The sequence below is a fragment of the Pteropus medius genome, unplaced genomic scaffold, assembly GCF_902729225.1.
Source record: "Pteropus medius unplaced genomic scaffold, Ma_sr-lr_union100, whole genome shotgun sequence".
Lineage (NCBI taxonomy): Eukaryota > Metazoa > Chordata > Mammalia > Chiroptera > Pteropodidae > Pteropus > Pteropus medius.
Genome location: NW_024347791.1, coordinates 2425229 through 2442478, shown reverse-complemented (window position 1 = coordinate 2442478; position 17250 = coordinate 2425229).

Below are 17250 nucleotides of genomic sequence, written 5' to 3'. Positions count from 1 at the left end.
TAGCCACCAGGAAAGACTTCAGATCTTTGCTTTGACCTTTCTAGGAAATCCCAATGTGGCGAGCCAGGCGGGTTTGGGTCAGAGAGAAGTTTATTCCTAATTCATGGCAAAATTTAGAAGTTCTCTCTCCCAGACGCTTCCTCTTTTTTTTCCCATATTCTCCACATAAAGTGTAGCTGCTCCCCGACTCCCATTTCTCATCTGTTAACCAGCCAGATTCCCCAGACGCTGAGCCCCAACTGCTCGTCAGCGTCTCCCCCGAGTCCCTCTCGGACTCTAACGAGTCTGTCCTTTCGGCTTCTCCCTTTGCCCCGTGCCCAGATCCCACAGACCCGGGCGGGCGAGGGAGCCCGCTCATCCCTCAGAGAGCCAGGAGGGGTCGGGGTTGGTGAGGAGGGGTCCCACATTCATTTTGACCTGTCCCTGTTATTTGTTAACAGGCGACGGTGCTGAGAGCTAACATTTATGACGTATGTGCCAGGCGCTGGGCAAATCTAGCTCACAACCACCCAGTGAGGATGGGCCCGTGATGGTCCCCATTTTACAGCTGGGGAATCCGAGGCTCTGGGAGGTTAACTTGCTCAAGGCCTCACAACTAGTAAGTTACTAGGGCCAAGTTTAAGCTTAGGCCATCTGACGTCAGAGCCCACACTGGTGCCCACCTCCTTGGGGGCAGGGACTGCGGAGCCCACTGGCCCATCAGTGTGTCAGAGGCCAGGATGGTGCCTGGCACATGGTGCTCAGAAAACCTGACCACAGACTGACTTATTGGTTAACTGAATGAAATACTTTGTAACACATGGAGTTTTTGTTTGTTTGTTTGTTTGTTTTTAATATTTGAAAAGGCAGACTTTCCTATGCAATGTTTTTGCCTTTGAAGTGGGGGACACCCATAGGCAAGGCATGGGCTCTGATCTGATGGGACAGCCTGAGTGCCTAGGTCTTTATCACCAAGGCGTTCTCATAGATGCTGGGTCTAGCCGCGACCCCCGTAATCTGCAGCAGGTGGACACAGGAGGAGCCTCCCTGGCTTTGGGAACAGACAGTGGAGTCTTGCAAGGTGTCCTGGCAAGGCCTCTTTCTAGCTGTGTGATTTTAAGTAAGTTCCTTGATCTTTCAGAGCCTGAATTTTGTCTGTTGGATGTTAACGCTGCCTTGTAAAATTGTTGCAAGTGAGGAGTTCAATGATATAAAATGTCTGAAACTAGCCTAGCTCACGGTGAGCATCTGAATAACCCAGGATTTCTCGGCCTCCACACAGGTGACATTTAAGACCGGATAATTCTCTGTCATGGGGACTGTCCTGTACATTGTAGGATACTTAGCGGCATCCCTGCCCTCTACGCACTAGATGCCAGCAGCACCTTCCAGTTGCGACAGTCAAAAATGTCCTCAGATATTGACAAATGTCCCCTGGGGGCAAAAATCAATCCTGGTCAAGAACCACTGGAATAATCATAGCTATTGTTATCATCAGTAAGAATAATAATGTTTTCTTTTTAAAAAAGGCCACAGTGAAGGCCATCCCAGCCCAGAGGTGCTAACAAACTATATGCGGAGACAAGACCCTGCTTATAAAACAATTAGAAACACGAGGAATATTGCTAGATGGGAGTTGGGGTATTAATCTGGAGAAGAGAAACCCTCTCTCCACATCATCGTGCCACCTCGCAGGCACTGAGAGCCCAGGATTCCTACCGTGCTCAACATCCCCGAGCCCCACTGACAAGCCACGAGTCTGGCTTCTACTGCTTCTATGGAGGAGGAAATTAAGGCTAAGAAGGTTAGATGGCTCCCTGAAGTCCCAGGACCCAGATTATTTTGGCCTCTGGTGTGGTTTTCCCTGTGTGAATGTATTAGTTCCCTATTGCTGCTATAACAAATGACCACTGACTTTAGTGGTTTAAATAATACGACTTCGTCATCTTATAATTATATCGAGGTGTTGGCAGGGCTGGGTCTCCTCTGGGAGAATCTGTTTCCTCGCCTTTCCAGCTGCCTGCATCCCTTGACTCCTGGCCACTTGCATCTTCAGAGCAGGATGGCCGGCCAGTCCTTCTCACGCTGCCCTTCCGCCTCCCCCTTCCACCCCCGAGAGCCCGAGAGATGACACTTGGTCCGTCCACGTAATCCAGATCATCCCTATTTAAGGCCAGCCGATCAGCAACGTTAATTCTACAATCCCCCTTTGGCATGTAACACAATCCAGTTACAGATTCCAGAGACGAGGATGTGGATTTCTTTGGGGAGCCATTAATTTGCCTGCTACACATGAAGTTCAGAAGAAGAGGGAACTATTGTGGGCACATGCAGTTGGGGAGGGTTCTCAGGGGAGGGGCTGGCAGATACGCTCACCTGGAGCTGAGGGGAGAAAGGAGAGATCAGACAGTATAGACCAGATGAAGCCAGTTGCTTCAGAGGCATTTCGTGCCTGCCTGGGGATGTCTGACGATGCTTAGACGTAATAGGGAGCCAGGGCAGGTTCTTGAGCAAGGTTAGGACAGACACACATGGCAAGCTTTTGGTGGAAAAAGTACCTTTGCAGATGGGTCAAGGATGGGGCAAAGTGGAGGGGGGCGGGAGGCAGGAGAGCTACCTTGGTGAGGGGGCAGGGATTGGGGAGGGACGCACGAGGGCTCTGAGGCCCTGTGCTGTAATGGTTGACGCGGTTGGAAGGGCATATCTGCTCCTTCCTAGCTGCGCGCATGGGGCACGCTCAGCTTCCTTTTTCTGGATCTCAGTTTTCTCGTGGAGTGAGAACCCTCCGGGCAGGGGCTCACGGCCACCACCCTGCAGCCACTCTGCTTTCTCCCCTGCTGATTGACAGTCCCTGTGCTACGTGGCACTTGGTATCTTCAGATGCCTTGATGTCTCCACTCTGCTCCCTAAGCCCAGCGGGTCGCCAAGTCCAGTTCCAGGGTGCCAGCAGGGGGCAGGTCACAGAAGATGCATGGATGCTGGTGCAGGGTCCCAGGACCCTGACAGGCACCCGTCACTGTCTTCTCCCCCAGAACTCTCCCAGGCCTCAAGAAGGGGAAGGCAGATTCCCACATGCAGACCTGGCTGCTCAACTTTAAGGAGTTTTAAAAACTGTACAGCGGGGCCGGTGCCTGGGCCATTTGTAGGTACATTACCTCAGGGTACGGAAGATGAGATTCCTTACACACAGCTTCTGGGGAGTGCTGGGGCTACGTGTGGGGAGGTCCCCCTGTCTCCTGCAGCTGCAGATTGCATCTTTCTGAGCTATTCCTCTCAGCAGAGCCTCCAGAAGAGAGAAAGGAGGCCCAGTGAGGTTGGCGACTTGCTCAGGGTCACCCAGCTAGGAGGGTACAGGGCAAGGCTCCACACTCAGGTCTGTGTGGCCCCCAAACCCTCCACTCTCCATATCACACTGCCCGGGACCTCAGGTCGGGGTGGGAAAGGAGTCCCTGAGGGTCAAACATCTGGAGAGAAAGGAAGGGACCGGAAGACTCAGAGGCCCCGCAAAAGAAAGAGGCACCAAATCAACGGCCACACTCAGGCTGGCAGCGCATGGCTCCTCCCAAGTGGCTCATATCTCTAGACTTTGGAGGCTCCCTCGGCTCCGCAGGCCTGGTGACAATGAACCTTCTGGGTTCCAATGAACCTTCTGGGTTCCAGAGTTTTGGAGTATTATTATTATTGTCGGGGGGGGGGAGTGAATGGGGGAGAGGTGGGTGGTGGAACACACCCAGGGAGGCAACTGCTGAACACATTGTCTCTGCTTTCCCCCAAGACTTTCATCTGGAACTGCTCTGCCCCCCCCACCTGCTGCCCCTCAGCTCCTCCCTCCTCTAGTTTTTATCCTCTGTGAGGTCCCGCTCTTTAGTCTGCCCGTTCTGTCTGCCTGGGGGGCTTGGGAGCCACTCATTGAATGTAGGGACTAAGGTCCCAGACAGGACCAGTGGAGGAGATACCACAAGCCCTGAGCAGCAGGTGGAGAGGAGGCAGATGGTTTCCCTGAGCCCCCATCCCTAGCCTTTGCCAGGCATTTATCCTAACTACTCATCCATTATCCACTCACCCACCCATCCACCCATTCATCCACTCATCCACCTTACTCCACTACTCCATCTGTTCCATACACTCACATTCGTCACCTACTACCTTTTCCATTCAATTACCAGACCATCCTTATCCATTCTTTTCCAATCACCTCTCCTAATTCATCCATCCATTTGTCTATCCTCACTTGCCCTGTGTGTCGGGCCCTGGAGATACAACCATGAACAAGGAAAACACAGCTGCTCTCCTCACCCACCTGGAAGACAGCCATTAAATAATTGCACTAAACAAACTGCAGCAGGACAGCGCTCTGCTCCGGAGAGGTAGCCTTTTATAATGACGCTCATGGTCAAGAAGAGGACGGACTCTATGTTAGCACAGTAAGATATAAGCCATTGAGCCGCAAGCCTGGCTGTCTTTGGGGAAAACCACCCTGGGAGCTGACCTTGGTGCTGGCCTTAAGCTCTCCTCTCCCCCACCTACAGGGTCTACAATCTCCCAGCCTCCCCTCCCCCATCCATCCTACAGCGGAATGAATGGAGGGACAGGCAGAGCATCAAGGAGAGACTCCAGGAAGGATGCTGGGTGGTCATCGCGGGAGGCAAGACCCTGTGTCTAGCTCTGAGGCCCTGCCCGTGGCTGGGGACAGATTGAGACGAGCAGTGCTCGCTTCCTGTGGGTGAGAATCTGTCACTGGAGCCTGCAGGACGAGTGAACATTCTTTGGGAGTCTGGCTGCAGTTACACCATGTTGTTTTGGCCTGTACCTTTTCTCCCTTGTCAAGTAATGAAAATGCTAGTCAGGACACTTTGGCTCACACTTCTGGAGAGTCCACCCGTGCCTGGCACAGCTGCGTGTGACGTACACATAGTCACTCGTTAGAGGCTCCCAGCAGCCTCTGGGGGTGTGTGATACCATCCTCCTCTGGACAGGTGAGGCCCCAGGCACAGAGCAGTGAAGTAACTTCCTAAAGTCACACAGCGGAGGCAGAACCGAGTGAGGTGGCACAGCCCGCTGGGCTTACACTGGAGGGGCCGTTGCACAGTTCTGTCCAGAGGTGACTAAATCGCACCCTCCATGGACTGCTTCACCTGCCAGCTCAGCTCTTAGCAGAAGGTGCTGGGGCCGCAGTGGACCTCCAAGGATAGAAATGGCCCCGAGCCCCATCTCTATGGGAGAGGGGTGAGGTAGAGGCTGTTCACCTTCTTCAGGGGGAAAAGAGAGTAGTGGCTGGGGCCGGACCTGGGAGCCAGTCTTCTGAGTTTAAATCCTAACTCTGCCTTTTTATGAGCTGTGTGACCCTGGGCACGTTACTTGACCTCTCTGTGTATCATTTTTTTTCCTCCTCTATAAAACAAGACCGGCCACAGTGCCTACCTCAAGGTTGCTGTGACGATGAACAGGAGGACAATGCAGGCCAGGAGCTTAGCATCGTTATTCATGTTCAGACTGTGGGCAGCTTCTCAGTCTAGCTGAGGCCGCACACCCGGTTTGGTCTCACGCATGATGGGAATAAACCCAGCATGGACGTCTCGCCGGGAAAAGGCCTGGCGAGGTGGAGAGCCCCAAGTAGCCCAGGGCACGGCTGTTTCCAGGCAGAGGCACCGGGGTCTGGAGTGTTTGGGAGGCCACGCCGGCAGCATGCACGTCATGGGCTGCATGAGGCCACCGAGGGAATGGTTGGCTTTCTCCCCCAGAGCAGCGTCCTCCCTGTGACCTGGCCTGGCAGGTGGGGGTCCTAGGGCCCCGAGGCTCTTCTGGGCCTCACTCATGCGTCAGACAGCAGAGCTCCAGGGCTCTTTCCCCTTTTTAAACCTTACGTTTATTTGTTTATATTTATACGTATGACTTTTAGTCAGGTTTCTTTGGGTCTCATCTAATTACTGTAAAGTCCAGCTTTTTTAGTGCACGGTTCTATGAATTTTCACAAATGCATCCGGTTGTGTAACAATCAAGACACAAAACAGTCCCATCGCTCCTCGAATTCTCTAATCTCAGCCTCTAAAGCTCCTCCGAGGGCCAGACTTAAGAAATAGGCTGCCCTCCTTGGCAGAGGGAGGATGGAGTTGGTTTGTGTGTCTCTGAGCTGTGGACCAGGCCTGGCTGTGCCATCTGCCCCTCTGGCTGAGAGCTCTGGGTGAGGAGGAGCTTGCTGAGGACAGGCTGTACTGGGGGCAGAGAGAATATTCCAGGCTCATGGAGCAGCATGAAGCTGGCTCCAATCCCCGCCCCCAGCCGATTCCCCTGCTCCCTGGGGACCCCCACAGGGACCACAGGCTGAGCTGGCACCCTTGCATTCCTGGCCCCGGTCTTGCTGCCTCTTTGTAGCCTCTCCGCTGTCTTCGGGCATCTGGGTGGTGGGGGGTACCCTGCAGATCCAGATAGGGCCTTGGATGCTGGGGTGCTAGGCGACTGTGCCGGCTCAGGAACCCAGGAAGTGCCCATTGAATGCTGCTTGCTCATGAAGGAGAAGGGAGGCGAGGAGGCGGCCCCCATCACTTGGTGCTACCAGGCCGCCGAGACTCCCCTGTCACGGGGCCCGAGCAATGCCACTGGAGTCAGCCATGTCTGTGCATCAGCTATGCCCTGGGTAGATGCATTCAGTGAACTGGCTACACCCGTGATTAGCATATGCTGGACTCTGGGTTCGAATCATCACTTTGCCACTTGGCAGGCCCTCTGGCTTTGGGGGAATTATTTAACCTCTCTGGGCTTGGGTTCCTCATCTGTCCAATGCAGATAATAATAACACCTATCTCAGAGAGCTGCGAGAGTTAAACGAGAAAATATGCATAAACCACTTAGAATGGTGTCTGGTACACGGTGTTAGCTGTTGTTATTGTTTCGTTACTGTTATTGCTAGCAATATAGTTCCAGCTCTCCACTAATTGCCCATATGATCCTAGGTCATTTGTGTCTTGTCTCCAAGCCTCTGTACCAGAGGCACGATTTTTAAACAATAGCAACAAAAGCAAGAGCAATTAGCGACATGAGTAGCGATCTCTTCTCCAGCACAGTGCTACATACCTCATAGTCCTTGTCTTATCTGATACTCACGACAGTCTTACGGTAAAGTTTTATTACCCCCATTTTACAAATAAAGTAACTGAGTTTCAGGTAGAATAAATAAGTTGCCCAAGGTCACCTATCTGTAAGTAGTAGAAACCAAAGTCGAGCCTCAGATTAGCCTGAATTCAAGACCCAAGCATTTAACTCCTGCCTTTTACTGTCTCATGTTCAAATGCAATCAGGGGGACAGTGGAGGAGGAAACGGGGGCTTGAGGCTGGCTGTGTCATCTGTCTGAGGCACAGACAACAGAGGACAGCGTGGAGAAGTCAGTGGAAGGTGGTAACATGGCCGAGGGAGGGACTGGGGCCCCTTGGCTAACTGGAGAAGCCAGCAGGGCTGACCGGGAGTGTCCCCCGAGATGGTCTCCAGCTTCCTCTCTATCAGAGGAGTCCAACCACCTTGAGCTGCAGGGTCAGTGTGACTTCCCACCAGCGGTGCCTGCCTTCTAAGCAAGGAGGCTGCAGGGGACAACGTTTAACCCAAAGGAATTACTTAGTAGTGGCCCCTCTTAAAAGCACTGTTGCAGCTCCTTGTGGCTTTTGGGATGCAAACCAAACTCCTTGGGTGAAGAGCAGAGAGAAAGGGGCAAATCCGATGAAGATCATGCAGATGTTGGTGCCCAGGGAGGAAGTGACGGCTTGGCACATGGTAAGTATGCCACAAACTTTAGTTCTTACATTCCACAGAACGGGGCCGTAATAAGTCTCCGCCAGCCTTTTGCCTTTGCTTTGGGCTGTAGGACAGTGGCAGGGAGTGGCAGTGGGTGATGGTGGGCAGTTTGGAAAAGGCATTCCCACGAGGCAAGTCCCAGGGGCCCAAGAGAACACTGGGAAGTGACCTGCGTGGGGAGCCAGGACAGCCATCCCAGACCACGAGGCGTGGTTTCCCAGGCCCAGCGGGGCAAGTGCGGCGTGATCAGCATCTCCGCCTCCCTTCCAACCACACACGACAGAAGATGAAGCTGACGTCCAGACAGGTCAGATGACTGTCCAGGGTCACACAGCAGCTCGTCCCAGATCTCCATCCAGTTAAAAGATTTTTTTGCCTTCTCCTCGCTCACAAATATCCCCTGAATGGTCTCTCCTTGGAGATGACCAGGACAGGAATCTCTTGGGGCTGCCATCTCTGGCCGCTCGCTTCCCTCGGCTGCGTTGGAGGAATCGAGAGAGGATAAGGAGGCGGATGGGGGCAGATGCTCCAGAAAGGGAGTGCCCTTTACCCTTTCATTGCGCCCCGTCTTTCCCCCTCCACACCTTGGCACCTGCAGCTCCCTCAGAGCTGCCAGGCAGGTCAGTGGCCCCTGCACACTGTCCCCGGGGCTATAGGAGCGCGGCCTCTGAGCTGCTGGATGAGAGGCCCTTGCTGCCCTTGCTGGCCTGCAGACTCCCGGAGGGCGAGCACATTATGGTCATTCATCTCATCTTGAGAAGGGTTGCTGCCGTGCTGGTCATCGGGTTCAGAACATGAAGCAGTGCCACCACCGTGCCCACTTAACGGTGGGAACGCAGTCGCGGGTTAGGTGACCTGCCCAGGGTCCCCTAGCCAGTTAAGCTGAGAATGGAACTTAGCCCGGTGCCCGGTGCCCTCTGATGATGACTGACACGTCCGGTGTTCTACTAATGGGCCTGACACAACCGCCAACGCTTAATATGTCCTGGCGTGTTTCCTCGCACGACAGCCCTGAGGTGGGGACCGTTATTGCCCCCATCTCCCAGACGAGAAGATTGAGGCAGAGCGAGGTTCCATGTCTTGCCTAAGGTCACATAGACAGGAAGTGACAGAGGCAGGATTCAAACCCAGCGGGGCTGACTTCCAACCATGTTCTTTGCCAGGACGCTCTCTGGCTCTGTCACGCTGCTGTCATCCCTCGGGTCCCGGAGTGAGCTGGGGGTCAGCCTTATGGGTCACGGGCAAAGGGGGCAGAGTGAAGGGCTGGGCAGCGGGGACCCCTTGGGTGGGACGGAGCCCCCATCCCGCTCCCTCAGGTGGTCCTGCCTGGGCTCCGTGAACGTCCAGAGATGGGGTGAGGGGGAAGGGGAAGAACCCTCCTTTCCACCCCGCATGAGACCAGTTTTAGATTTTCTTTTCCTTTGAGGTTTATGGCCCGCTTCTCTGGAGACCCTCTGGTTCCTGCCTGCCACCCGCCCGCAGACCGCCTCTGCCGGGTGCTGACATGCCAGGAGCAGAAGGTTCGGGAGTCAGGGACCGGTCTCCATCCGGCTCTTCCCATTCCTGGCTGGGGCGGGGAGCGCAGTGGTGAGGGGACTGTGGGCTCTGGAGTGTCCCCGTCACACTTTCAACGCCAGCTCTGCCACTTGCGTAAGCGGACCTCCTGGAGAGGGGGACCTGGGGCCCATCCCAATGAGGGAGCTGGAGCCATCTGGGTAAAGACGGAGGGAGGGGTGAGAAGTTGGTGAGTCCTGCGGGAGGGAGGCTGGGTGGGGGGATGGGAGCAGGTCTTCAAAGCCTGTGCGCCAAGACCGGGGTGTCTGATGTTGTCCTATGGGCTGCGGGAGCCACTGTGAGGTTCTACGCAGGGGAGAGGAAGCTGTCTAATCCCCACAGACTCTGCCGTGTGACTTTGAACAGGTGTCTCCTCCATCAGAGGAGGCAGCTGGCCTTGTTGGTCCTTAGGTCCCATCGAGCTCCCATGTCGGGTTAGGATGCAGAGCCTGGGCGTGGGCTCGGCAGAACCACCCGTCACCTCGGAGTGATCTCATGGGAAGAGCATGGGAAAACCCTGGTCCCCAAATCGCTCCCAATGCCAGCGCCACAGGGCGAGAGATTCTTCCGTGGGTGCTAAGACGATGGGACCTCACCTCACCCTGCCCCCTCCGTTCCCTGCCACGCTTGGCCTCCCTGGCCCCGCATTCCTCCCGAGGCCCCGTGATTCCTCCTGGGGAGGGAACGGTCTTTGTTGAGCCCTTGCTGAGTGACGGCGAGAGCCTGGGCGTGTGGCAGGGCAGAAGAGCTTGAGGGAAGGGTGCAAAACCACCAGTGGACCTGCCGTTGGCACCAGGCGGCGAGGAGCAGAGGGAGGCGGGGGCTGAGAGAATGTGGCGGGGGGCATTTTCTAACTTTATTCGACTCAAATTATTCTTTTATTTATTTATTTTCCCTTTTCAAAAATAAGAAGTCAGTAATTCCACGGACACGCTTAATTGAAAATAAGAGAAAAACTGCATGAAACACAAAGGTAAAGTAACTAACCGAGATGTATTCATTAGTGTCGAGTGGTTAAGTACATGTTACATAGGATGACTTGAAACCCTGGAAAATATGCAAGGGACTGGACAATGGAGGGTGATTTTGTAAACAAGGCGGTAACTGCATTTAGGATTTTTATTGCATCGGCACCTAAGCCCCCGTACACCCCAGGGCACGGCACACTCTCTAAGCCTCCGACTTCAGACTCAACAATATGTATCGCACTGTTTTGTCCTCTAAGCGAGAATTGTTTCTTGGACTGCCTACTGTGCCTTCACAGGTATCTTGGAAAAATGCATTTTTAATTTCTGTTATGTATGTTTTATTATGGCGATTACCAAACATATTCAAAGGTAGGAAGAACAGTACAATATGAACGAATCTCCCAGCTCCCCAGGTCTGGCTTCATCTTTTCCCCACGAGGGTGCCATTTCCCCCATACTTAGGAAGGCATCTGAGCGTGGGGATGCTCATCATCCCATTTGCATCTTTCTGGAATCTTCCGTGTCGGTGGCTGGGCAGGCCTGGAGGAAGCTGCTGAGTTTTGGGTGTTGGCTGATGCTGTCCTGAACACCAGTGTGACAATGGGGCTCCCTGAGGGACTTGCTGAAATGCTCGGAGCCCCGGTGCTTCCTCTGGGAGTAGAGCTGGGAGTGGAGCCGGGAGGAGGTCAAGGCTATTGGATTGAGATGATATTTAGCTGGCGATCTCTAGAATCACAACCCCCCGCGCTGTCAGAGCCGAAGGCCCCTTAGCCATCACCCAGCGTGTCCCCTCACTGGACAGAGGAGGACACTGAGGCCCAGGAGAGGAACCATCTTGCTTGAGGCCATGCATCGAACCAGTCAGGGGCCAGGCAAGAACTCACAGACCTGGCTATTTTCTGCCTCACGTCCATGCAGCATTTATGGAGCTTCTGCTGTATACACAGAGCTGCCAGTTGCCGTGTGTCTCTTGGGGCTTCACTGAACACTACATCGGGGGCAGGGGACACCAACACCCTGAGGGGTGTGAGAGGTTCCTGGGCACAGCATCTCCAGCTGCCGTCCACTTGGGAGTGGCTCGGGGGCCCCGAGACCCGCTCCGCCCACCCGGGGCATCCCACGGGAGCATCTGCGGTCCAGCCGAGGGGTCACAGGAGGATTTTCCTTGGACAAACAGAGCCTCATCAGACCAGCCCCTGGCGAGAAGCCGGCTCTGTTCATCTTCTCTCTCCCACGAGCACGTCCTGTGTTGCTTTTTCCTTCCGTCCTCTTTTCCCTCCTCACTCTTCTTCTTTCTATCAACCCACCCTCCTCTCCCCACCCCTTCCTTCCCCACTTCCCTCCTAGTCTCATAAATTCTCCCCCTGGGGCTTTTTACCAAGGGGTTGAATAAACAGGAAGGGAGAAGGGAATACATCACTGCAGAGTCTCCAGACAGGCTCTAGGAAGGTTTCCGACTCTGGCGGCCGGCAAAGGAGCTGGGCCTCTGCCCGAGAGCAGAGCGGTGTCTGCAGGGCCTGGAAGGCTGTGGGGAAGGGGCCTGAGGAGCAGTGGGGGGCAGTGTTAACTTGGGTCAGCCTCAGGATGACCCCGCAGCCCTCACCCGACCCCGCAGCCCTCAGCGTGAGGCGAGGAGAGAGCCGGGGCTGAGAGCCTGGTTCTGCGGAGTGACGCCGGGCGAATCTCATCCCCTCTCTGAGCATCCGTGTTGCCATCTGTAAAAGAAGGGCCTGGGCTAGATCTGAAAAGTTCTGAGGCTCCATCCTTCTCACCACATGGGGGGATCCGGAGGGCTGGGCTTCCCCGCTGAGCTGCCCTGAGGTGGAGGTCATGTAGACCCCAGCTTCCCCCCAGAGGGCCTTAGCCAGGGCCTCCATCCGCCCTGCACATCCTTGGGGCGGGGGAGATGAAAGTCGGGGGAGGTGGTCCCAGCTGGAGGCCTTTGCTCAGAGCTGGCTCCTGCTGAAACCTCCACCCTACGGCCTCCTCTGGTCCTCCGGGTGAGCTGGGACACCAAGACCCCAGGCTGGGAACAGAAGCTTGGCAACAGGAACTGACAACATCACCCCTCGTTCAAGTGACTGGCTGGCATCGTCAGGAAAATGGCCACGATACGTGAATGGTGAAGGGAGAGGGAGGGTGAGGGGGAGAAGGAAGGAAAGAGAACAGGGCAGGTCACGGTGAGGTCAGGGAGAAGGCCCGAGCCCCGGGGCTGGAAGGGCCTGGGGTGTGCGTGCGTGTGTGTGCATCAGCGTCTCAGCATGTCTGTGAATGGGTGTATGGACACACTTGTGCATCCATCTGTGACTTAGCCCTGTGTGTCCCTGACGTGAGTCTGTATGTGGCTATGGGGGCAGCTTGATGCCTTGAGGGTGTATCTCCCAATGGGGTGGAAAAAAGGCCTCGAACCTCCCCAGCTTGGTGAGCTCAGTGACAACGCCGACCCAGATGTTAGGAGACCCAGGTTCGGCCTGTGAGGCCTCGGGTAAGACATTGCCCCTCTCTGGCTTGAGATGCCTCAGTGGCAAATGACAATGGCAGCTACCTCTGTGACAGACAACCTGAGCACGTCAGGTATGGCAGGCCCTGTTCACGAGCATACAACAGGCCAGAGTTACCTAACGCTCAGGTGTGTTCTGTTATCACCTCCACTTTACAGATGTGCACGCTGACACACCCAGCGAGAGGAGGAAATGAGACTCCCGCAAAGGTGGCCTGGCTCATAGTGCAAGCTTTTCACCATGACGTGTCCAGTGACCCTGCACTGGGGGAGGAGGGTCCAACCTTGTGGGGATGTGACTCAGATCCTCCGAGGTTCTAATGCAGCTCTGTGGCCGGCCCCCTCCTGGTCACTGACAATGACTGGGCTGTAACTCCTATCCCTTGGGTGTTGGGCAGCCTTAGGTTGATCTCTAAGGGTTCTTGGTATTCCAGGATGCTAAGATTTGGTGTCCAGAGCAATAACTAGCACAGGAGGAAGGGTGTGACCAGGATGCAGAGGGAAGAGACCAAGATATTCTGAGTTGAATCAGTCTCTCTCTCTCTCTCTCTCCCTCTCTCTTTCTCGGGTCCCTAAGAACTGATTCACCTCTAGAGTCCAGAGATCCAGAGCCATCAGGCATGCTGTCCTCTGGTGCCAGAGGCTGCCAGCTGCTAACCAGGACACGGCTTTGGTCAGTGCTGCAGGCTCCCCAGTAGCTTGAGGGCTGATGATGATGTGAGGGTTTTGGTGTTGCTTTTCGAGCTAGAGAACACGTCCTCTTTCTGTCCTCCTCTTCCTTGTCCCTGGCCAGTCTGACTCTGGCCAAAGGAGGAGGAGGGAGAGGAGCCGGGGGCCAGCTGGGGCCGGGGAGAAGTCCATCACGGTGACATTAACAGGACGATGGAATCTCCTATCTTTTCCGTTTCTGGACACAAGCATGGTCATAAAATTGAGCAAACACAGACCCCGTGCTGGTCCCTGGCATCCCCACCCCTCCCAGCTTCGTGAGGCCAGGGCTGCTGACGGAGGGGAAGGGGTTGGCCACTTTCGGGCTGCCGGCTCCTGGTAGCCAGCCCAGCACCTGGGAAGGACTGCTGAGTGCCAAATGCCCTGGAGGAGAGGGGCTGCCGACTACTGTGCCGGGTGCTGAGGGAGAAGGAGAGGCCGTCCCCGCCCGGGAGGAGATTGTGGTCTGAAGGCGGTGACAGCAAATAGGCAGAGGATTGAAACAGAAGGGCCCAGGCGGAGGTGACCCAGGAGAATTCAGAGCCCGGGGGAGACTGGCGGGAGTCGGGGTTAGGAACCCCATTCCCCACGCGGCAGCCGAGAGAAAGAGCTTGTTCAAGCGGAAATCAGACTGTGCTACTTCCTGGCTTAAAGTTTTTCAGTGGCCCCCTTTAAAATGGAGCCCAAACCCCTTACCCGCCCTACAACCTGGCTGCACCCTCTCTCCATCCCCTCGCTCGAAGCTATTTCTTACCCCAGCACCTTTGCCCAGCACGTTCCGCTGCTTGGAAAGCTCGCCCTGTGCTGTGCACGCACTCAGGGCTCTGCTTCGCTGCCACGTCCCCCGAAAGGCCCTCCTTGACTGCTCTACCCGAAGGGGTCGCCCTGACATTCTCTGTTTCAGCGCCCCAATGTTTAACGACTAAAACGCGTCACAATTTATAACCAATTCAGACATGTCTAATTAATTATTTTTGTCTCTCTCCCATTATATTGTCACCTAAAACAAAGCAGGGGCCACATGGGCAATCAATAAATACTTGTTAATAGTCAGCAAACATTTCCTGAAGACGGAATGAAGGAGATAAGGGTTCACCTGGCTTTGGAAGGTTGGGTAGGGACTAGGAAGGTGAAGAAAGCATGTGTTTAGTTATAAGAGAAAACCCAACTGTCAGTCGCTTAAGCCTTAAGGACCTTCATCGTTTACTTAGTGAGATGTCCTTAGCAGCCCTAAGGCCGATTCTCCAGCTGAACGATGCCATCAGGCACCCTCGTTCTTGCAATCTTTCTTAGTCAGCTCAGGCTCCGACCAAGTACCACAGATGGGGTGGCTTATAGAACCCAGGAGCGTACTGCTCATTGCTCTGGAGGCCGGAAGTCTGATATCAGGGTGCCGGCGCGGCCGGCTTCTGGTGACAGCCTCTTCCGTGTCAGGCTGCCATTCCTCACCGTGTCCTCACATGGCAGAAAGGGAGTGAGGATAAGGGAGGGCACTGGTCCTATCCGTGAGGCTCCACCCTCACGACCTGACCACCCCCCAAAGGCCCTGCCCCCTAACACCATCACGTTGAGGGTTAGGATTTCAACTTACGAAATCCTAGGGTCGCGAGCGCTCAGTCCATTGCACCATCTTCCACTCCAGCACCTTCGCATGTCGGTGCTTGTCCTTAGGTTGGCATCTTCTGGTCGCGAGATGGCTGCCACAGCTCCAGGCATCACATCCTCATACGACAGTGTCCAAAATAGAAAGGGGAGGAAGGGAGCAAAGGAGCCTTCCCATTGGCTTTCTCTTCCATCGGAGAGGAAAATCTTTACCTTGAAGAAAACTTCCCCTCACCACACTCTCTGGTGAGTCCTCTTTTTATTATCATCATCTGAACTGGACCACGTGCCCACTCAAGACCAGTGAGTGGCAAAGGACACAGACTGCCGTGATCACCTTAGACCAACGAGATTCATCACCCCATCATCTCCGGGGTGGTGCGCAGTTCAACCCGAGCCGGTTCCCTTAGCGGGAAGGGGGAGGGGGCACGCAGTGGTGGTGCCCGCCCGCCTCATTGTCTTTTGGCAGCTTTCCCAGGGTCCTGTGCGGTAGGCAGGGCTACTTTTCCTAGTCGATAGGGCTTTTTTGTGTTCTTTTCCTGGTCATTTTGGAAAGCGAAGCTCAGAGAGGCCAAGAAATGTGGTCAACCTCACACAGAACACTGAAGTGAATAGAACTTAGCTCCTGCCCCTCCCCCTCATCCCAGAACCTGGGGTTCACTCGGGGCACCTGTGCTGCCCCTCTCAGTCACTTCTCACCCTTCGGTGCTGTTGCTTGTTTAATGGGCGTCTTTCCCACGAGACCATGAGCTCTCTCAGTGCAGGCACCTTGGATCTGCCCACCGCTGTGTCCCCAGCACTTGGAACTGAACCCGTTGTGTGAATAGATGGATAAGTCTAACAGAGGGCTTCCTGGCAGCAAGCACTTAGCGCAGAGCCCTCGGGCGCGTGGCGGGCTGATAGCACTGATGACGAACGTCACTTGTGTAAATCTGCCCTGCGGAAGAAAGCAAGCAGAAATGAAAGTTCCAGCCAGTCCCCGTGATGGGTTCCTAAGAAGAAGGCCTCGACTCTCAATCCGAGCTGTTTAAAAGTGAAACTGGCTGCTCTGTGAGGTGCTCAACTCTGCTTTCAGAGGGATAAGTGCCTCTTGGGCACGCTCTAGAAGGGATAGATGCACGCAATGAGGAGTGAGTCAGAATCCAAGAGCAGTTGAAGGCTCTGTGCTTCTAAGATGTGTTGTCTGAAGAGCATGTGATGACAGCATTCACAGAAGTTCTCACGACAGCCACACGATGATTTTAAAGCAAGGGAAACTGAGAAACGGAGAAGTTGAGTAACTCACCCAAAGTCACAGAGCTAACCTGTGGTGGAAACAGGATCTGAACATAGGCGTTTAAGTGCCCTGGTCTCTTTCTCTTAACCGCTGAGCCAACTGCCTCTTAATGTCCCTTAGAGATCTGAGGCTCTGTGATTCTAAGAATTTTGACTCTAGCCCTGTAAGAGTGCATTTCTCTCAGATTCTACAACTAGGAGCCGACTCGGAATTCTAAGATGCTCCGATTCTCTGTGCTTCTGTGAGCCGATGGTGCTGCCTGTTTTGCAGAGAGCCAGTGGTCCTTCTCAGGATCCGTCTTTAAGTTTGGCTTAATTAAAAATTACTGGCTTGTTTTGATTTCGTTACTTTGTAGGGTGGGGGAAAAACCTACACCCCCAGCAGCCTCTCGCCCGGTCCCGTTGCCCGCGGATCTGCCATCCGTTCTGGAACCAGCTGCGAGCGATCTGCCCAGTTTCATAACAATGACGCAGGGGAGACGCCAGCACCGTGAAGGGTCCGGGAGCTGCCCCAGGTCGGGTCAGGGTGCCTCCCTCGGAGCTGCCCAGCCAGGCAGTGACTGCTCGTGGGGGTGCTGCTCTGCGGGTGAGGAAGGGGGTGGGAGGAGAGAGGACGGAATGAGCAGGGAGGGGTGGGAGAGGGTGGGAGCTGCCGGCACGTAGCGGCAGTCTGTCTCTTCCTTGTGTCCATTCCTCCAGGCCCCATGGGAGGCCCGAAGAAATGAACCAACTGCAGGTTCCTGGTGAGAAGCCTCCTTCGCATGCCTCCTCAGCAGCAGATGCAGGAGAACAGACTAATTAGGAACCTTCTACGTGCCAGCACTAGGCGAGGTCCTTCACATCTATCGATTATTTTAATTAATCCTCTTGTTTCCTGGGCA